Here is a 23,892-nt window from a genome sequence, read left to right on the forward strand (position 1 = left end):
AAGCGAATGATATGGTTAGGGTTGAACAAGAAAAGGTGACCAGTTAACTGGCTACCCTCATCCAGTTGACTGCACTCATCCAGAGTTGCCACCACATGTGCATGTAGTCAAACTCAGAGAAAAATCCCAATGATAGGTAGTGGAGGGTTTGCAAACTCTGATGCAATGATGGGAGGTTATTGCAGGAAGAAAGCATGACGACAAGGCAAGTGGGGACCAATGGTCCCAATATGGCAACGTACATTTTTTCCAGCTCACCCCATCACTGGAAATATCTAAATGAAGAAATAAGTACTCCTCCTCGAAACTCCTTCACCACCTTTTCTTTCATTGTATCCTTGTCCAATTAGCTGCAGCAAGCTCTTTGTCACCACCACACCCTCGAAACCATCATTCTCCATCACTTTCATCCATCCTCCTGCTATTGACATTCTACAAGAGCACCTACAGGCAGTTCTATCAGAGGGCTAGTAAGCTATTTTGGAGAGGGAAAACACGGTTTTTAGCACAATTCTTGGGCTAAAGAGGTAGGTCCTTGACATACCTCCATTGAATATCAAAATATGCAAGCAGCGGTTTAGTTTTGAGGAGAAAATAGAACTTTTGGGGTGGAGGAAATTCATCAAAAGAATTGTTGCTTATTTCTTAGAAAAAGACATGGTCTATCTGTCTCTCAGTTTTATTCAGAAATTGTTCTCTCCATTTCCATAGTTGGTTTTCCAAGGAAGCATAGGTAAAATGACAAGAGGTTTTATGAGGAAGGAGAAGAAACTGGTGATTTATAGGAACAAGAAGGGAAGAAGAAAGAAACCAAAAGAGAGAAGGAGAAAATAGGGAAAATAGAGACAAAAGGAGGAAAAGGGGCAAAAAAGATAGAAGTATCTCTTGAAACCTTAGAGAGAGAGGCAGTAACTGCCCTCACTGCCTTGAGCACACCAATTAAGCAAAAAGAAAAGAGAAAAAGACAGGGCTCCATGTATTTCAAGGCTAGGAAAAGCACAAGGATCAAAACAGGGAAACCCCAGCCATCTTCAACAGTGCCAATTACAATTGAAGATTCACCCTCTGTCAAAGGAAAAGAATCCCCTTCTAAGGCACCTATCACTTGTGAAAGGGGGACTCCTAGATCTCCCACATGGAAAGAAAAAGTAGAATGAAAAGATTGAAAAATAGTTCTACAAGAGCCATCAAATCCCATGGTTCTCATCAACACACACCAGCTGCTTGCAAATAATCCTCAAATTGCCCCTAAGTATATCAATGATCAGGCTCAGGCCATTGCACATTTTGAGGATATGGAAAGATTACTTGGGGATGACTGTATTCATGCTTGTATGAGAAGGTGGAACACACTACCACATAGTTTGTAGATCATGGAGTATCACTCCCCAACAAGGATGAAAGAAGCATTAAGGAGAGCGCCACTGTACAAGCACTCAATGCAGAATTTGACATGCTTGTATGCAAAATTTGAAGGTCAATTGGATTGGCCTCAAATTGAGTCCCCCACTGTTGCTAGGCCTGCTAGAAGGTAGAAAAGAGGAATAAGAGCATAGTGGGAAGAGGTGGATAGAAAGGCAAGATTCCATGACAAAGAAGAGGACTTCACATTAGAAGCATGGGATGTCAAGGAGGTCATTAGGGCCATCAAAGATGAGGAGATGGATTAAGTTGCTCAGAGGATGAGCAACACCTTCGGTAGGGGGGCGATGATGAGCCCTATAAATGGGTAATTATACGGGCTCATTTTGCCTCCTAACATAGTTTAATCAACCACTCTCTTAGCTTGTTACATGTTTTTTTATCATATTTTTGCTTATGGAGTGATTTGGGTTGGTCATTATGCCATGGAGTCTAATATGTGTTTAATGCAGATTTTTACTCAATTTTGGAGATAAAGTCAAATATTTAAAAGAAAATTGGCAGCAATAATTCGAAGTAGACAAGGGAGAGGATTTATAGTAGGGTATCCCCCTCATTTATGCCTCACCACTTCAAATTCTACATCATGCATCTTAGAGCACAAATAGCCACATCAATGCACTAGGAGGTAGTTGAGCAAGTGGAGGATAACGTCTGTTTATCTCAAGTTTTGGGAGCTAAGCCTCCCTGATTTTAAGGAAGTTGTTGGGAGCTTCATTTGTATAAATAGAGAGGCCTGGCGCCCCATTAGGGAGTTCGTTAAATTTTCAAACATTTGTTGCAGCTTTTCTCTGCTCAACTTCGAGCTCACTTTTGTTGACAGTTTCATGTAATCCTATTATTATTTTGATAATGGAGATGAGATCCTTTTGAGCTAGGACTGAGTTACCTCAAAGGGTTAAAGCTCTTGGGTTATGGCCCAATCCAAGCAGCCAAGCTCCTCTTGTTTGTATTTATATGCTTTGTTTCAGTTTATGAATTAGTTGTAGTCAGATAGATTTCTTTCTTGGTTAAGAATAGGTTGCTTTTGGTGATTTAGAAGGTTGTTTCCATTTCAGTTTTATGTAGAAGGTTGAATAGTGATAGAAATAAGATACAAAAAGGCCATCAATAGAGCCTTAGAAGACCATCTTGCTGCCACAAAAACACAGATTTTTCTTCTCCATAGGATTTCTAGTGTTGCAGTTTGTTAGAAGGTTAATGCTTTTCTTTAAGATCTATTTTGCCATGCCCATTTATATCTTTGCAATAAATTTCCTCCCATGATTTATTTCCATGTAGCATTTTTCAACATTTACTTTCCTGGATCAAAGTTTAGATTAGCTTGATGAAAATTCTATTTTTTTGATGTATCTAGTTTCTTTGCTTGCTTAATTTCATTGTTTGATTTTTAGTTCTCTTGCAGCAAATATCTTCTCACAATAATTCAGCCAATCATCCATCACCATTGCTCTTTGATCTATGTTCCACAAGTCACCCAAAGTCCCTCTCAAATTTGCCTTAGTTTTCTGCACTTTTCCATAGATTTTCCTTTCTTTCCTTGAACAAATCCAACCATCTCTCCCTCTCCTAATAATCCTTGGTAACCCCTAGGTACCTTAATGCATCATCCTAGCCTTCAGCTACCCTTTCCACCCACTCTCACACCTTCAAAACCTCCAAAACTACTCTCGGCGTCCTCATGTAGACCTCTTGTAGATCCCCTGCAGCCTCCTGTAGATTTTCCTGTAGGTGTCTTTTTGAAGTCTGATTGCAAGAAAAGCCTCCAGAAGGCCACCTAAGACCTCCTATGAACCATCCACACCTTCCTACACCTTTGCAAATTCCAAAGTCATCCTCCATCACCACGTAAACGCTGCCACACACATAAGCAAATAAATTACATGCAAGACAATTTCACCTAAAAATACATAAAGATCCAAAAAGATGTTTTTTTGCTCATTTTCTTCTAGAAATAGCTTGAGTAGATGTTGTTTACTTCCTGAGTAGGTAATGGCATTCATTTCATGGTTTTTCATCTCTCTTTCTGCAAAAGTAGGATTAGATGGTTAAGTAGGGTTTGCTAGGTTTACTTCACATTTCAGTCTTCTTTCTCTTTTTGCAAGTAGAGTAGCCTCTGTAGAGTAAGCTTTCATTTCTTTCATCACATATAAATCTTCCTCTGGGATTCATAGAAGTTGGCTTGATCTCCTAGTGATCTTGCACCAACTAACCAAGTGATAGCCTATAGTAAGAACTAGTACTTGTCCATACATCACTGTCACTTCCAAGTTTGTTATGAACTACCAGGTTAATAAAAGTAAAGTAGGAAGCCCAGGAGTTGCAGCATTATTGCTGCAATACTGGAGCTCACCATGTTTCAACAATAAATACAATCAAACGATTGCCTGAAAGATCTTCTGTGCCAAAAGAATTTAGTAGATCTCTCTTTTTAGATGGGCATGATTGGATGACTTCCAGTGTTGACATGGGATCAGGGGATTGCGCCAAGTCTTCTACTATATTGTATTTATGAGAAGCTTGGTTAGAAGCTACGTTACGATGTAATGGTCCCTTAGGGATCTTAGGAATTGACTCAAATTTAGGTTGAAGGATATGTAGCGGACCATTTGGTGTCATAAGGGGCTCAGTAGATGCTTTGGTTTTGAACTTAGCGACAGACAAAGTTGATGGCTTGTCGTATTGACATCACCAAGTTTGCAAGTTGATATAAGAGGTATTGATCTCATTAGAATTCATCATGAGGATTTTGTAGTCACTAGGACCAAAAGTTTGGGAAGGAGGGCTGCTTCACCTTGCTAAGGTTGAGCAGCAACAAATCCTTACTAAGGGAAAGGATTTGTGAGCAAAGCTATTTGAGATGGTGTAAGATTTTGAGGCGATTGTTGCATGTGTGCTTGACCTCAAGAAGCTGCCTGGGATTCCCACATTTGGTGCATCTAAGGTAAGAGGGGACACTCATGAGTATAATGGCCATGTACACCACAACATGCAAAAGTATTTTTCGTACGAATAACCTTGTTCCGCTTGGGCTGGTCGCCCTATTGCTAGTTGTTGGTGTTAGGCTAGTTCCCCTGGGGTTCATTAGGTTGATTACCTTAGTTACCCTGGTTACCCTTGTTACCTTTTCCCTTATTCTTCTTCTTCAAATTTTGGGGATTGGTCGCACTATACTATGAAAATAGTTGACCCTGAGGGGGCGGTGGTTATTGGAGTTGAGGATGCATGGGAGGCTGTGGCGCTAACACCTAAGGGGCTAGAGCGCTTAACAGTGTATAGGTATAATATGGTGAAGGGAAAATGGTTTGGTAGAAAGGTTGAGCACTAGATAGCCCTCACATATGCTGATGTGGTTGGGTAAATGTGTAAGATGTTATTTTTCCTGAATACACATTGCTAGTAGGAGGGGCATAAGTGTTGGGGGAACTGGTGCCTCCTTGTGGATAGCCATCTCTGTTGAGTATATGGTGCAGGATGTGAAATAGCTCCAATGATACTATTGGTGGTGTGAGATGCCCCCGGTGCATTGGCACCAACAAGATGAGGGAGGTGTAGTATAATAGCATAGACATAACTGGTTTGAGCATAAATCAAGTCACATCTCAGAGAATTATGGAGAGCCTCTTCCTCTATTTGAAGAAAGTGAGACACGACATCTTTGGAAATATGCACTAAAAGAGTCCTAAGAAACCAATCGACGTAGAAATGGTCTTTGAAGGGTGGACCACGACACATGCTCCTCTTTCTACGCTATTCCTGGACATGATCGGAAAGAGAGGTGATAGAGAACTAACAAAATCCTTCCAAGAGATTTGTACCAATGTCATATCAGAGAGGTAACTAAAAATATGAGAGGAACGCTTTAGCAAGCATCATGAAAGTGGAATGAGAGGCGACAGGCTGGTCAATGTCTCACTTCACAGCATCTCCAATGAGCATGTGTTAGAACAACCGAAGACAAATGGAATCATCAGTGATGGAGTTGGATGAACACCACATATGGAAGGAGTAGACATGATTGGTGGGGTCCTCTCCAAAATTACTCTCAAACTTGGGAATGTCGGAGGGAAGCTTAGTCAGCATAGCTAGCCAACCAACATCTTGGTGTATAAGGTCATTAATCATCTGGCTAAAATCCAAGAGGCTTAACCTAGCCATGAAAGATAGCATGGGAGGTGGCAGAATAGTTCTTGAGATGGTTCCACTAGATGTGACTACTAGGGTAGAACCAAAGCCAACACCAGGTTGGTTTTCTACACTTGTAGTGTGTCCTAACATGCTAAAGGTATGCAGTGAAGGAGGCTCATAATCAAATGGGGAATCAGATGAACCAAAAGAGGAGTCAGTATGGGGACTATGAACTCAAACCCTATGGGGAGGAGTAATATGCCCAAGTGGAAACTGGGGATGAAGTTCTAAGAGTCTCTGCATCGAATTCCTTGGTGGTGCAATGGTTGTAAGACACAAGTGACATGGAAATGGTGAAGGGAGATCAATAAGATGTTTTTGTCTCTGTGTGGGGAGATAAATGAATTGAATTAAGTCTTGGCTTGGCGATGTAAACTAAGCGCCCTTCACTTAAGGTGTGCTTGTGTGTGTAAGTGTGTTTATTAATTAATCCCGGCTCGTGTTTGAAAAAAGAAAAACATTGTTGAAATAAACTAAAATTAAAAATAGAAAATGAACAACAAATCAACTCTCTAAACCCTACCCAATCTGGGTTCATAAACACTGTCTTGGTTGGTGGTGAAATCACTTGAAAAGACACGAAAAATGCTAAGATATCTAAGCATTGGTGTGACTGGGATCAAATGACACTATGCTACTAGAAAGTGGTGCAGTAATAGGAAAAAGGCAGGGTGGAAAATCATTGAAAAAGATAGGGAGATGGGTGTAAAACCTAGGGAAAACAGTGGCACCCTAAGGAAAATGACTAAACAAGGTTCAAGAGAGAACTTTGGATGGAAACAACCTATATTTGAAGATATGAAACATGAAGGTACATATCTGGAAAATATGGCTGAAAGCTCTGTAAAAACTCAGACTTCTTACTTAGCTAAACTCCTTTTATAAAGGTGGAAGAGTACTAGAAGCCCTAAGGTGCTAAATTCCACTTCGACGAGTGAAACAGAGTAGATCAAGTCCTAAGTTGTCTAAGACAGTGGTCAACGAATCCAACAGATATCTCTCATCAAAACCCAGAAATAGATCAGAAAAATCCCAGGAATCATAAAATCACGGGTATTGACCTGTTTAGAGGGATACCACACTGTTTGGGCTAGAAAGTGTGCTATGAACTTCAATATCACACTTTTGGGGTAGAAAAGTGTGATCTTTTTCCTTATTTCTCGAGTGGCAAGTCTCGGAAAAAAATGTCGTCTCTATCGCATCTGGTTCCTGTGACTTGTAGAAATGACCATAAAACTTACGTAAGTTAGAAATTTGACTGATCTAGGGTGTGAATGCTAGTAAAAAACATTAAGATACTGAAAAAGAAAGAACCTAAGATCAAAATTGAAGGTCGCCCATGTTTCTGAATCAAAACTAAAAATGCAGTGGAGTCACCAATTCGTTATGTAGTATTCTTCTTGAGTGTGTATGAAAAGAAATTACTTTAGGCTGTGGATGGAAAACAACCATAATAATAAAAATGGTTGTTAAACAATGTATATCTACAGAAAATGATAGAAACAAAACCTTCCAAAGCTTTGATCTATGCCATAGGCATAGTTAAACAACAAAATGGAATAGTGAAATAAGCGCAAATAACTCCAATAATCCAATGAAAACTAGATATATAAAGAATATATTTTATTAAACAACACCTGTCAAGGGAACAAATAATGTTACTATTCCCCCTCTATGGGATGGGTTCTTGGCTATCCTCAATGTCTTCAGAATTTGTAGAGTCTCTCTCCTTTATAATGTGTAAAACTGAGAAAACAAAATGTTTGAGCTCGATGACAACTCAAATGAAAAAGAAGATGGTGTGCGACAGTGATAATAATCAGAGCTGCAATAGTGAGTGCAACAATGAAAATGATTGAAAGTGAAGAATGAATGGAAAACACTTATATTTATAACAAAATATTAGGCTATCCTCGAATAATGAGAAATAACAAAATATTATTAACTGCATTCTAGAATTAACCATTTGGAATATTTTATTATATTTGGTTTGGAGGGAAAACATATTTAAATTTTTATTTAGAAATAATAAATAAATAAATGATTTATTCATCATCTCAAGAAATATGGTTAAGGAATAATAAACAAATAATGATTTAATTAATTATTCCTAAGGGATTTGGTCAAACTTGATAAGGAATAATAACTAATTAGTGATTAATTAATTATTCCTAGAGAAAAATGAGATAATTAATGATTTATCTATTTATTTCTCATAATTGGGTGAAACGTGACAAAGAATATTCATTAAACAATGGTTTAATTAATTATTCCTAGAGGATAATTAATTAAAGAGTGATTTATTTAATTATTCTTCATGGGTTTAATTATAAATGACTTAACAAATCTTGTTTATTAAGTAATTTCTCACAGTGAAAGAAATTTTACTATGATAAAATTGGCCCTACAAGGTGTACTTCGACCCATCTAGTAAATTATGGCTAGATGATCAATTTTTTGTCATAACAATATCCATTTCATCCTTCTTCTCAGGAGGAGGAGGATGAGGAAGGTCCCCTGCTTTTCCAAGGGTGGCATCTTGATCGAATGTAACATCCCTACTAATTTCAACTTTCCATTGACCAAGAATATATATTCTAAACTCTTTATAATTTTCATAGTATCCAACAAGTGTACCTTTCTTCCCGTGGCTTTGAACTTGTTTCTTTTGTTCTTCGACACATGAAATTATACAGAAATGGCTAACATTGGACTTGACACCTATGAACACTTCTTCGGGGGTCTTGTTGCCCAATTCTTGATGAGGTGCCTTGTTTTGAACATATATGGCAACATTTGTTGCTTCTCCCCAAAGGAAATTCGATAACTCTTGATCATCGAGCATGGCACAAGCAACTTCTATAATAGACCTGTTCTTCCTTTTAGCTACTCCATTTTGTTAGGGAGTATAGGTCATAATAATTTCCTTCTTGATACCTTCATTCTTTAAAAGATAAATGAATTCATTTGAAGTGTATTGTCCACCATTGTCAGACATGAATATCTTTATTTTCTTCCCTATTTGATTTTTGATCAAATATTTAAACTCCTTAAACATTTTGAATTCTTCATCCCTAGGATTCAAATAATATATCCATGTCTTTCTTGAGAATACATCAATGAAGGTGATATAGTAGAGATGACCACCAAAAAAATGCGTGGGGGTCAAACCACATATGTTGAAATGAATGAGATGGAGGATATGAATTGTCTTAATATCGCTTGAGGGCACTGGTCCCTTTTTCTTCTTTCAACTAGAATAACCTAGACATACTCCATCATGATGGTCTTGAACCTTGGTAATACCTAAGACAAATTCCTCCAATTTTGGAAGAGAATCATAATGTATATGGGACAATATTCGATGCCATAGTTTGCTTGAATGATTAGTATCACGGACCAATATTAGAATTGGTCTTCTAGTAACCCTTTAGATTCCTTCATATCTTGATCCTAATGTGATTGCATTCTCATAGGAGATACAATAGGCCAGGTAAGAAATTTTCCCGTGATGAAGGAAACCCTCATCCCTTTGTCTTCCAAAGCGAATATTGATACCAAATTCTTCTTTAACTTATTTAACCCTGGTACATACATTACATCATGGAGAAAAATAGATTCTCCCAAATTCAAATGAAAATTTATAGACCCAAAACCTTTAACGAGATGAGTGGATTTGTCTCCAAGAATGATTTTCAAATTTGAATCCCTCTCCACCAAATGAGAGAGAACATCCTTATAACCATAGAAGTGATGAGTGGCTCCACTATCAATCAACCAACTGTCCCACGAATCTAGGGGAGATGAATTTGTAAGAGTAGAAATAAGAATATATTCATATTGTTTGTCAATATTACTTTCATACCTGGAGTATCTTAACTTCTTTTGAGGAAGGTGATCTTCTTCATTGTCACTTGGAGCATATCTTCTTCTTCTTTCATCTCTTCCTTTGTGATAATTTATTTGGTCATCTCTTCTTATTTGATCATTGAACTTATTGTTGTTTCTTCTAGTATTGTAGCATGGTCCATTATTTTTCTTGGGGAAATCTCAAGCACATTGGCCTTTATTATGATAATTATGGCATTCGATGTGCATGTATTCCTTTCTTCTACTTATATTTTTTGGAGGAGACTTTCTTGAATTTGATGGAACTCCTTTACCTTCTTCTTCATGTCATGAGTTATTAATTCAGTGATCCCTTCTTCTTCATGCTTTTGAATCCTTCCTCTTGATATCATCCTTGTTTCTTCTTCAGTAATATTTCCAACAATTTCATCAAACAAGGGGAGGACATTGTTGTTGCTTATAGTAGTCATGAAGGTTTCCAAAATAGGAGGGAGACATCTTAGAGTTATTATCACCAATTCTCTATTAGACACAGTTTCCCCAACTCTTTGCAATTGATATCTAAGATAAGATATCCTCATAATGTAGGATTGCATAAACTCTCATTTTTTTCATTTTTGTGTGTTTGAGTTTATCTTTCAAGGGGATGATTTCATTCAAATTGTTGACTTCATACATGCCATCTATCTTATCATACATGTATTTATACCTTCTCAAATTTCCAACATATGGAAGTAGATTATCTTGTAAATAATCAACTATAATTTACTTTTCTTTTAACTCACCTTTATTGTGCTTGTTCTTGGCAGCAGTGGAATTTTTATACAATAATTTGTCACACTTCCTATCTCATACTCTGAGCTGTCAAACTTTACAAGAAATGTTGCAAAGAGGCAAAATATGTCAATCAATTCATAATGAAAAACATTGATCAGACCATCCCTGAAGAAAAGAACAAGAAATTCCTTGAAGTAATTTTAGAAGAGCTTTTCAAAATACCCTATTTGCAAGCCCATCGATACTATTACTAGTAGAATCTGCGTTGGTAACCCTCTACATAGCTAATGCATGGCACTTCAAGTGAAATAATTTAAAGGAAAAAACGTTTTGTCCACTTCAGGAAGTTTCTCCAAAAATGGAGGTGAAGCTTCCCTTGCTAGAAGCCCTGAGAACGACGATCTAGTTATTGTTGAATAAGGATATGGTTGAGTTCTCCCATTTTGAGTCCTTGATCCTACCTTTAGGGAACTTCCCTTTAATATTTGGACCTTCCTCCCCATTTTGTAGATTCCTAACTCCCTCTCCTTCCCGATAAATTCATTACTTCATACCCTCAAATGGTTGGTCAAACTAGATTGGTCATGCTGCTACTAAATTGTTCCTAATTACTATCAATTTGTGAAGGAGAAAGGAGAGCTTGAGAAGTCTTGGCTTGGACTTGGAAAGCCATCCTGAAGGAGGCTTGCGACATCAAGGTAGTGGTTGTATGCTTCCCTCTTTGATTTATTATTAATAAAATGCATGTTTACTTTGAATTTGTGTAAATGACTACCTGCTTAGTATGATGCTCCTTGATCTGTCATACGGTTTACATTAGAATGAATATGTTATGTTTCTTCTTTGTTGTATTTTTTTAATCTCTCTTTCAGGTATTCATTCACAACAGAATAGCGTGGATCGAGCTTACAAGTGAGGAGATCGAGATCAACATCGAAAAGTGATCGCATAAGAGTGAGGTAGGCCATCTTTCCTCCATCATGTCATTCTAATTTAAGATGGGAGATTTTTGCATGTATTTGTTTTAGTTGTGACTAGATCCACTCATTACACTAAAGGGATCGGTTCTATCCATATAAGGGGTTGCCTAGTTAACAAATTGACAACTCCGCTGGGGAGCCTATCACCCTTTCAACCCTCCTTTTGCATTTGACCTTTTTGATTATTTTGGCCACCTTTCAATGATCCTTGATTTCAATTGCCTTTGAGTCTGTACTTTGAGTAGTCAGTCATTCAGGGTATCAGCTCTAGGGTTTTTCTCAAGGTCTACTTGTTTTTCCTAAAATTTCCTCATTCAACGTATTTTTATCAGTTACAATCATACTAACAACATTGATTTTTGCAAGTACAGTGGCGCTGGAAACCTTTCCTTCGAATTTCTGATGGCGTTGGTCTAGTTTTGCATCTAGCATAGATTTTGTTGTGTAACATAGTGCTGCAAGCACAGGTTTTTCTATGTAAAGTAGTGCTAATGACCCTGTCAGCATGGATTTTTCTATGTAAAGTAGTGTTGATCCTTAAAATTGAGAATTTTTAGGGTTTCTACTGACAACTCTAGTGTGTCCTAATCTATCAGATCTTTTTCCTGCTCTGTGTGCATTACATCTTGCCTATTTTCCTTCAGTTCGTTATGGTATGAAAAAGTTTACCCCATTCTTAAAGTAATAAAAATGTGATTTTGATTGAGTCTTTCATAATTTGAGTCAATCAAAATCTTTGTTTACTGCTTGTATGAGTGGGAAAAATACTTATTTTCTATTGATTGAGTAGTATTAGTTCTTTTACAGTCATAAGGAAATTGATTTTGCATTCATTTAGTTTTCATCTAATAATTTACTTTTCGTAAAGTGCATTATATCACATTACATTGAAAAGTCATTTTTTGAGATTTATCATTGGACTTATATTACATTGTTTAGTGATTGAAAGCTAAAAGTGCATCGAGTGCATTGTCGTTCATTGAAATAAAAATTGAAACCATTTCGCTTTTGGTGGTTGCATTTGGAAAATAAAAGTGAAAGATCTAGTTAGAAAATGTTTATCTGTTGCATTCTTCGTTGTTGCATCATTTTTTGAATCTCTTCCCTTACTAAATTAGCTTTCATCAAATGAAAAGAATCATTTCCTCATGATAGTTTCATCACAGGTGTTTAGGTGACATCATTTTGGGCCTTAAAACCAAGACTTAATTGAAGATCAAATTATAATTTACCTCAATTAACCTAAGGAGCATTTTTCATTAATGAAAATCATTTAGAGGTATAAGCTAGAGACGTGTTCTGACGTGATTAAATGTAGGAGTTGTCGTTATTTTCTAGCATTTTATCCTATGGGTGAAATAGTGTTCCAGGTATGCAAGTGTATAGGACCGTTATCCAGTACTTTTGGGTATATTGGAGGCTCTCCACACATGGTAAGTATATGGGAATTCTCTCATCGAACAGTTACAAATTACACAACACTACCTACAAACTACACTCCCACGTATCATCATGTATATTTTGGGAGTCCCCTATAGGTTTCTATCCATCCATGTGTAACCGAGTCTTCTGCCTTGTATACCGTGATACACCTAATATAACATTTATGAAGATTGGCTATCATACATTAAGTCCTTGGTTCGCCACGGTGTATATTGTAGTTCATGGTTACTTGGTAACCTTTATGCCTAGTTTCCCCTTTTTGATTTATTTTTGTTAAGTTCTAAAATCAATTAATTGACCGCATAAAAGCATCTTTCCTATGGAAATAATCCTTAGTAGATCTTATGTTGAGACCAATGGCAACAGTTTCACCAACCAAGGAAACCCCTCTAACAAGAACCCTGGTCCTTTTCCTTCTTTTCGAAATGTTGATGCTCCTTATGTGGTAACATTGTCCCTTACTAGGTTTACCATTGCTTTTCGAGTTTTTTTTATATTCGACCCCTATGGCTCCGAATGTCCAAATGACTCCTCAACTGGGATCTCCTCCACCTCAGCCATATCAACCTCCAGTTGATCTTAAAGTTCACCCTTTTCCTTCTTCGCTCGTTTGGTCTTCTTCCTCTTCTTCTTCTTCATATGGTGAAAACATGAAAGTTAGTAACCAGGTGGATAAGAAGAAGAAGAAAATGAAGATTAAGAAGAAGAAAAATAAGCAAGGGGGCAACCAAGCAGTCGATGCTACTAATGAAATTGATGTTGTGAAACCTTCCAATCAACCTCGTAAAGTGAAATTCCCTTGCAATATTTGTAAGGTTGACCACATTCTTGGAGAAGATCCTGGTATTCCCAAGATATTAGAAGTGTGGTCCATAGGTTCACATTGACCTTTGTCATTAGCCTCTCGAGATCATGTTGGTGATAAACCTTCAACTAGTAATAGTAAAGCCCATGGGAAAATGGGAAAAGTCAAATTTCCCTATAGGTTATGTGAAGGGCATCCTCCTATTCACCTTTGTCCTTACATAGATGAAGCATCTAACATGTTGGATAACCTTACCACTTCTCAACCTTGTCTTCCGACTGGTTATCAAAATCTTTCCCTTGATCCTCCACTAGTTGATCAAGTGATTGATCAGAACTCATCTTTGGTCAATCCCACTCTCTCTAAAAGTGAATCCCATGAGTCTTTTCCTCACCAACCATTGGTCTATAAAATGGTTGACCCGATTCCAATTTCAGTTGATCATACTGATCCTATAGAGAGTGAAATTCATACCGCTCAAGTTATTCTGGTTTCATCAGATCCCAAGGAATTAGAGGGTAATCCTCCCGTTCCCATGGTGTAGCGGGGATATCCTCCTATTCCCATAGTACATCGAAGGGATCCTCCTGTTATAGTAACAAAAGATGGCAATCCTCCCATTTCGATGGCAACCTTTCGAAGTAGTTTAGTTACTTTCTTTGATTGGATTTGACTGGTAGGATATTGTCTTCCTTCTTACGTGCATTTTCAGATCAAAATACATTCTTATAATATACCCATACCTGGGAAAATCATAGTTGAAGGCGCGTTTTTAGTATTCTATCTTCAACTAATTTGCAAGCTTTAGGTTCCCCATAGTTTGTGCCTCTTACCTAGAATCTATTAGCCTTTAACAAAGGAACCAATCAACCATTAAGGATTATTCCTAAGTTGCCTATTACTTTAGGAGGAAAAATCATCTATCTTAACATGATGGTTGTCCAATGACCATTTGATTTTAAATTCTCCTCGGTTGTGACTATGTTTATTTCATGGGAGCTCTTGTCTCTTCTCTCTTTCATGTCATATGTTTCCCACACGAAGGAAGAATTGTGGCCATTGATAAGATTTTGTTTGTTGGTCGTAATTTGCTCTCTCTCAACCATATTCCCTAAATTTTCATTTTATGCAAGTGTTATCACCTACACCATAATTTAATTATGTGCCCACCTATTCCATGTTCACGTCTACTTATGATCTAGTCAGTGACATAGTTTTTCATGTACTCGGGGCATTGGAACCTGATATTTCCATTGGATCCCTTTTCATGTATCCCTTCCAGAGCGTTTTTCTCCCATTTGATGAGCACCTCTTGGAATATATGAGCTCTTATATCTTGTGATCGAAGTGTCACGAGGATATTTCTCTTACTATGTCAACCTCGTTAAAAAATGAAATAGGTTCCCATGATGATAGTTCTTTTACTATGTCAACCTCGTTAAAAAATGAAATAGTTTCCCACGAGGATAGCTCTTTGACCATGTCAACCTTGTTAAAAAATGGAATAAGTTACCATGAGGATAGTTATTTTACCATGTCAACCTTGCTAAAAAATGAAAGAGGTCCCTATGAGAATTGTTCATTTACTTGTGTCAAGCTCGTTAAAAAATGAAACAAGGTGTCAGAGCAGAATTCCTTACTTGTGTCAAGCTTGTTAAGAAATGAAACAAGGTGCCATGAGCATGGTTCTTTTCTTGTTTCAAGCTCGTTAGCAAATGAAACAAATTGTCAGAGTAGAGTACCTTTACTTCTATCAATCTTGCTAAAAAATGAAACAAGGTATCATGAGTAGAATCCTTACTTGAGTCAAGCTCATTAAAAAATGAAACAAGGTGTCATGAGCATGGTTCTTTTATTGTGTCAATATTGTTAAAAAATTAAAAAAGCGTCGGAGCAGAGTTCCTTTACTTGCGTCAAGCTCGTTAAAAAATGAATCAAGGTGTCATGAGCAAGGTTCTTTTCTTGTGTCAAGCTCATTAAAAAATTAAACAAATTGTCGAACCATAGTTCTTTTACTTGTGCCAATCTCGTTAAAAAATGAAACAATGTGTCGTAGCAGAGTTCCTTTACTTTTGTCAAGCTCGTTAAACAATGAAACAAGGTGTCATCAGGATAGTTCTTTTATTATGTCAACCTCATTAGAAAATGAAATAGGTGCCATGACGATAGTTATTTTAGTATGTCAACCTCGTTAAAAAGTGAAATAGGTCCCCATGAGGATAGTTCTTTTAATATGTCAACCTCATTAAAAAATGAAATAGGTTCTTGGAGCATAATTCCTTTTCTTTTGTTAAGTACTTAAAAAATGAATCAAGGTGTTGGAGCTGAGTTCCTTTACTTGTGTCAAGCTCATTAAAAAATGATACAAGGTGTCATGCGCATGGTTCTTTTCCTATGTCAAGTTCATTAAAAAATGAAACGAATCCCCTTCCAATACGAGTCTTTGATTACGATCTTGTAAAATCCTAGTCGTGTCTTTCACTTGATCTCATAAATGAACCTTCATTCCATCCACATGTTCGTAACCAGTAGCCTACTTAGGTGAATGAAATGAAGCTTGGGGGGCATGTACCTTCAATTGAGTCGTTATGTTGGGGGCATGCAAACTTATATCAAGTGTAGTTTTCTCTTTGTTTCAAGCATGTGTAAAAATGAAACCAAATCCAAGCATAGTTTTTCTTTGTTTCAAGTGTGTGTAAAAATGAAACCAAATCCAAGCATAGTTTCTTTCTGTTTCAAGCTTGTGTAAAAATGGAACCAAATCCAAGCATGTTTGTTTCTCATGTTTCAAGCTTGTGAAAAAATGAAACCATCTTCCAATATACTCAAGAATAGTTTCCTATGTTTCAAGCTTGTGTAAAAATGAAACCATTCCCATTTTACCTCTCATGATTGTCATTTTTATTAGCCTATTTTTGCTAGATAAGCCTTGGATTTTTCATTCCATTGTCACTATATCTTTGGCTGATCATACGATTTCACTTGTTTGTTTTATCCTTGCCAGAGGAACATCTACAATGAGTGGTATTATTATCCAGCTTCTTGACCTTTACATGTTTCGAGTAGTTTCATCATCACTGGAACCAGTTTTTATCCTCTTATACCACACGTTACTCTAGGTGGAGTCCTCTTTCAACTCTTTTCAGAATCCAAAAATATCAAATGATTTCCAATAACTTGTCTTTTTGAACTCGTTAAAGTAAATGAAAAGGCATCTAGTGAGTATAAGTTTAACCCTTTTTCGGACTAAGATAGACTAGCTTTAAAAAATGAATACCTTAGTCAAACATGTCTAACAGTTTCTCTTGAGTATTATTTTCTACGTTTTCAGAATTAAGAGACTATCTACGAAAAGGGATAGTTGGATTTTCCTTTTTTCCTCTTTTCAAACTCTCTAAACGTTAAAAAGATGTAGAAATTCTCACTGTAGATTAAACTGATTATGCAATGTACTAAAGAAAAATACTTAATCTACTTCTATAATAAAACTTGTGGAAGCTTAATCAATTTTGAGCAAGATCAACTAGAACACATATAACAGAGAAGAAGATTCAATCACACATGAAATACAAAGAATACTCTGGGGAAAGCCTCAGCTAAAAACCCTGCTATCTGTATTATCATACAAGTGGAAATATCTTAGGATTACACAAAGCTTTAGCTCACAAGCTATCCAACTCTCAGTACAATCCGTTATTGCTACTCATAGATAGAATAGACAACACATATGCCTTCCTTCATCCCTCCAAGCCACCTATTTCCTTGCTCAGATTCTCCTGGGTCCTCCAACTGCCACCTGTGTGATTCTCACCTCACACACTGCTCTGACCTCTGTAGTAACTGTGCAATCCTCAAGGAATGAATTCCTTCTGCATGCAAGAGATATTCACATGGGAATATTCTAGCACTTGATATTACACTCTCCCTACCTTTAATCTCAATTGGGTCTTTGTCTAAACTAACATGCATGAGTTATTTATGAGAGAATATTCAGTTATCTAGAGAACACTAGTTGAATACATGGATGCATTAACTGACTGAATCACAATTAGTTCCACAAACTGTTTGGAACTAATTTAAGTAGACTCAACATAGTTAACTGAGCTAACTAATTAAAACTCAAATACAACTCATCCTTATCTCCTTAATTAAGGGATAACTTCCTCAATCAAAGGGATAATTGTTGCATGTTGTTGAGTTATGAAATGGGTATGTATTTACTCTTAATTCCACTACCATTTTCCTCTTTTCTTATCTCTTTCATATCTCGATACGCCAACATATTGATGGATTATGATAAGAAATGGATGAACTACCCTCAGCTGAGATTTAGCCATCGTAACTAACTTTTACTCCTTTTATGCAGAGAAACGACAAAAGGAACAGTTGTTGTTCCCTAGCGATGGAACAACATAAACCAAAAAAGGCAAAAGGGGGCATGTCGGTTGTGGACAGATCAGAGGACAAATCATGAGGATCGACGCCAAATATGATGGGTGTCTGAAGATAGCATTCAGTTGCGAATCCCTCAGGATCGGGAGATCCTGAGGGATCACATTTATCTTTTACCTCTTTCTGACTATAAAAGCAAAAGATTGTAGGAAGAAAGGGGATGGATCTTTGTTATTTGAAACTGTAATTTTAATTTACAGACCCGTGTTATTGGAGAACATGACCGTATTGTAATGCTACTTGAGTTTAATGATTAATATATAATTGACGTTGTTTTTCATTCATATTATTTGAAGTAGCACAATAGTATTCGTTGGTGGCTAAGGGCCCAGCCTCTAGTGGATTCAACTGCTCCCTTGTGCTATATATTTCTGATTCTCGCAAGTTTGATTGGCTTGATAGTTTTACCATTTTTTGTGAGTTTATCTTATTTGTTATTTACCACTTTCCAATATTGAAGACAGTACATTTTCTTTACATGTTTTACCGCACTGTCATTTGATTCTATTTACATTTATTGTAGATTAAATTATTTAGTTGTTATGATAGTGAATCGTATTGATTTAATCAGCTGTAAGAGTTTGGCTATCACTATTGAGCTCCCAGTTGAAACCAAGATTGAGTGTGATTTAGATTGAATCAACTAAGAAGAGATTGGTTATTACTACTATGCTCTCGGTTGATGCTATTATTAATTGAATTATTTGTGTGATATTTTATTATGACCTCAGCAGAGGATTAAGTCTTGATGTTTAGATGTAATATTTCCTTTAGTAGCTGTAATTTGAGTTTTATAAATGCATCCATTTACTCTTGTATCAAAGGTTTGTACTTCATTTTAAGAAACATTACTCTCTGGACTCATAGCATTCACATATTGTGTACACTCTTGAAATAAGAAGGACTTGCCCGGGTTGATGATTAATGTGGGGTAATTAGGATTTTTAAAAGACACCTTTTATCAGCCAACATTTTGGCGCTGTTACCAGGGACAGTGTTTCCATTTTACAAAGAGTGATGTATATCTGATAATTGTTGTTCGGAAAGAATTGGGTATTGAAAATGAAAGGTAAGAACCTACGTAATGAGCAATTAAAGTGCTTGCTCCTCCACCTTCTTTTCAGCATAATTACAGAAACGTGAAGTAGGTGTTTGATGTTTGTCTGTTGAGAGAGAGCTGGGTTTTAAAAACGGAAGGTAAGAACCTGCATACGAAGCAAGTAAAATTCCTTCTCCCCTGCCCGTTTTCTAGTAGAATTGCTAGGAATTTAAGGTAGAAAGAAAATTTTGAATTTTTGCATGAATGACTAAGAAGAAAAGACCAGAAAACAATAAAATCCCATGCCCCCTTTTTCCTTTGTTGGTTTATGCTATTCCATCGCCAGGGAATATCAATTGTTCCTTTCATCGTTTCTCTGCATAAAAAGGAGTAAAAGTTAGTTACAATGGCTAAACCTCAACCCGTTCATCCATTTCTTATCATAATCCATCAATATGTTAGTGTATCGAGATATGAAAGAGATAAGAAAACAGGAAAAAGATAATGGAATTAAGAGTAAATACATACCCATTTCATAACTCAACATACTCCCCTGCTTACCCTGTTTCATGTCCTCATGAAAAGTAGGTAATTCTTATGCAGTGCAGTTAAAGAGAAGGCTGGAGAGAAAGCGTCAAGAATTGGTCTAAAACCATGGTGTTGAGCCAGGAGCGCAAAGGTGGGCCCTTCCTTTCCTTCAAGAAATTCATAGTTATCCTGATAACCTTCAGGGGGATACCAAATGATCAGGCTCTGAAACCAACAACCTAACCAATAAGGTCTTTTTTCTTTGTTGTTCCCTACAGGGAATAGCTGTTGTTCTCTTTAGGGAACAACACTTTTCCGTGTGTATTTTCTTTACTATTCCCTACAACACTTTTTGTGTGCATTTTTCTTTGTTGTTCCCCACAAGGAACAGCTAATGTTCCCTTTAGGGAACAACACTTTTTCATGTGTATTTTCTTTGTTGTTCCCTACAGGGAACAACTACTATTCCCTATAGGGAACAACACCTTTTTGCGTGTATTTTCTCTTTGTTGTTCCCTACAGGGAACAACCGTTGTTCCCTATAGTGAACAACACTTTTTACGTATGTTTTTCTTTGTTACCTACAGGGAATAGTTGTTGTTCCCTATAGGGAACAACACTTTTTGCGTGTATTTTTCGTTGTTCCCTATAGGGAACAACACTTTTTGCATGTATTTTTTTGTTGTTCCTATAGGGAACAACACTTTTGTGTGTTATTTTTTTTTTTGTTGTTCCCTACAGGGAATAGCCGCTATTCCCTATAGGGAACAACACTTTTTATGTGTGTTTTTCATTGATGTTCCCTGCAAGGAACAACTGTTGTTCCCTATAAGGAACATCACATTTTTGTGTGTTTTCTTCTGCTATTCCATTAAGGGAATAGCACCTTGTGAGTATTATTTAGAACATCCTTTTTCCCCCTTGCATGATCATTTCTAGGCCATCCCAGTCCACTCTTTATGATCCTCTTTATGGCACAAAAGTAAAATACATATTTAAGGACAACAAGTATGGAGTCTACTGAAGCAGGCAAAAATCTTGACTAATATCATCTTTAATAATATTGCTTTGTGATGATCGAAAAGAAAGGACAAAATTATCTATATCACTTCACTATCCTCATTCCCACCCTAAATCAAACTGATTGATTATTTGTATCATGAACCTTCTTAGCAGCGACTTCTCCGTGCAGGGAAATTATTAAGGAGTTTAGACTTCTGTGATTCATAACATTGTTTAGATAATCTTCGGCAAAATCACATAACCAATCTTTTGTCGACGCATTTCGAACCAACTAGTGTGGTTCATCGTCAGGACAAGTTGAAGAACCAATCCGGCTTAGCTTGATTAAATAGAGTGTGCAGAGACTCCAACAGCTATAATGCTAACGGCTAATTTTGACCTAATGATCCTGGTCAAACCCCTAAAATAGTTAGTTAATATTTCTCGAAATAGGTAAAAAAAGGAATTCATTTGTTAATTAAAAATAGACAAATTATTATTATTATCTCAAATAATAAGAGAATTCATAGTATAATATTAATGTTTTAATTATAATGGTCATTAATAAATTATATCTCATAATATATATTAAATAATCTATATTTAATATTATTCCAATATAATTAAATACAAGTAAAAGGTAATCAATCACTATTATTTTTAGAATTTAGTTACACTAGTTAATCGTGTAATAATTATTTAATGGTCCTTGGTAAGTTAGATCTTCATTATTTTGTTTTCTAGAATATATCATATTTATTATTTAAATATAATGGTCCATTAAGATAATAAGATATATAAAATAATATATGTTTATTAAATAATCTATATCTACTTAATAATCTATAATTCCAAACAAATTGTTAAATCAATATTATTCCTAGAATTTAGTTACAATAGGTACATACCATAATTTAGGGTTGTTAAAGCCAAGTTTATTAATAATAGTATAATCATAATATCCTTTATTGGTATATATTAAATCAATTATCCTTACCTAAGGTCTTGGTTACCTTTAATTGAATTTAATAAATATTGAACTAATATTGATTATTTGACCATTAGGTTTAAAGGATAAATTATGATATACCAATAATATTAGTTATACTATTATTAATAAACTTGGCTTTAACAACCCTAAATTATGGTATGTACCTATTGTAACTAAATTCTAGGAATAATATTGATTTAACAATTTGTTTGGAATTATAGATTATTAAGTAGATATAGATTATTTAATAAACATATATTATTTTATATATCTTATTATCTTAATGGACCATTATATTTAAATAATAAATATGATATATTCTAGAAAACAAAATAATGAAGATCTAACTTACCAAGGACCATTAAATAATTATTACACGATTAACTAGTGTAACTAAATTCTAAAAATAATAGTGATTGATTACCTTTTACTTGTATTTAAATTATATTGGAATAATATTAAATATAGATTATTTAATATATATTATGAGATATAATTTATTAATGACCATTATAATTAAAATATTAATATTATACTATGAATTCTCTTATTATTTGAGATAATAATAATAATTTGTCTATTTTTAGTTAACAAATGAATTCCTTTTTTTACCTATTTCGAGAAATATTAACTAACTATTTTAGGGGTTTGACCAGGATCATTAGGTCAAAATTAGCCGTTAGCATTATAGCTGTTGGAGTCTCTGCACACTCTATTTAATCAAGCTAAGCCGGATTGGTTCTTCAACTTGTCCTGACGATGAACCACACTAGTTAGTTCGAAACGCGTCGACAAAAGATTGGTTATGTGATTTTGCCGAAGATTATCTAAACAATATTTGTATCATGTTGGTTTTCCCCCATCTCGTATAAATCTCTCTATTTATTATCAGTAAGATTATGGGTATATTTTTCTATATTGATATGTTTAAACTTCTTCCACCATCCCTACTCTTAAGGAGTACTGAACCACCATCTATATATAAAATGGGGAGTGTTATCTATCTATCTATATATATATATATATATATATATATATATATATATATATATATATATATATATATATATATATACATACATACATACATACATACATACATACATACATACATACATACATACATACATACATACATATATATATATATATATATTCACTAACAATTTTATGATTTTTCCACAGATGGAGGATAGGGTGTCTCATCACGAGCTATCCTGACCACTTTCGCTACTTCCTAGTGAATGGAGATGTGTTCATTTGGTTACCATGCCAGCACATTGGTCTCTACTATGGACATCATAATGCACTTCCCCAATTATACATAAAGGACCATGGTTCCCAAGGGTTATAAAGCAACTTTATCGAGGCTATGGATGCCTGCAGGAAATAGAAAGCTCTGCTTATGGTATTGAAGTTTTATTTTCTACATCAATAATTATTATAATACCTTCTTCTTATGTTTCTATTTGTTCTACGGAGAGATTATGTCCCTAACTTTCCTTGAACCTTTATGCAAGAGTTAATTTTCTAAAATCAATCACAACGATTGTAAGTAGGAATAATGCTGGTAAAGTATTATTTCCTGCGTATGCTGTCCTTTTTCTTTATCGCATCACCTCATGGCATCTTATCACTTATTGATAATTCTCGTTACACGCCTTGTTTTCATTACTCCAATATCCTTTATGATCCTTTCATTAATATACTTACCTTGCCACTTTCATTACCAAATCCATCACCCCTGTACTTTTCCGCCAACGCATCATCCTTTCATTCATTCGGTTGTAGGCGACCTATCATTTCGAGAGGGGGCGAGGACCTCCAGTATACTTATGCATGCATTGTCATCTTTTTATTTGATTTTGTAGAACAATACGCCATCCCATGATCACAGAGCATGTGGCATTATAACAGTCCTTGATAACGGTTTTTATGTTATAAAGCATCACTTGATAGAGCCACTACAACCATTTGTTGTTCCATATCTTGGCCCTGTTCGTTGTTTTGCTTACTCCACTACACTAATCGTTTGCAAAAGTCAGGCATCATGGGAGGAAGAACAGTGCGTCGAGAGCCTTTAACACTGGCTGTCTCTAATGAAGTAAGGGAAATTCTAGCTCACGCAGGATGGACAACATATTTTACAAGATTTCAACCCCACAATGAGGAAATCGCCTTCGAATTTTTATAGCATCTACAGAATGGAAAATCCTTGGTAAGAGGCAGACAAATCACTGTAACTAATGCTGTGATAGTAGAAGTGTCTGGATTTTCGGCAGAAGGACCAGTATGGGCTAGCAAGTGATTAAAGTTGCATGACGTTATGGTGGCTTTTAGGGACGAAGGATGGGAGCTAATAAAGAAGGGTAAAGGCATTCGGTCATCTTCTCTTGGAGAGCCATGTGGAAAATTA

This window comes from Pinus tabuliformis, chromosome 5_1, assembly GCF_031772625.1.
Source record: "Pinus tabuliformis cultivar Carrire ecotype Pingquan chromosome 5_1, CPIR1, whole genome shotgun sequence".
Classification (NCBI taxonomy): domain Eukaryota; kingdom Viridiplantae; phylum Streptophyta; class Pinopsida; order Pinales; family Pinaceae; genus Pinus; species Pinus tabuliformis.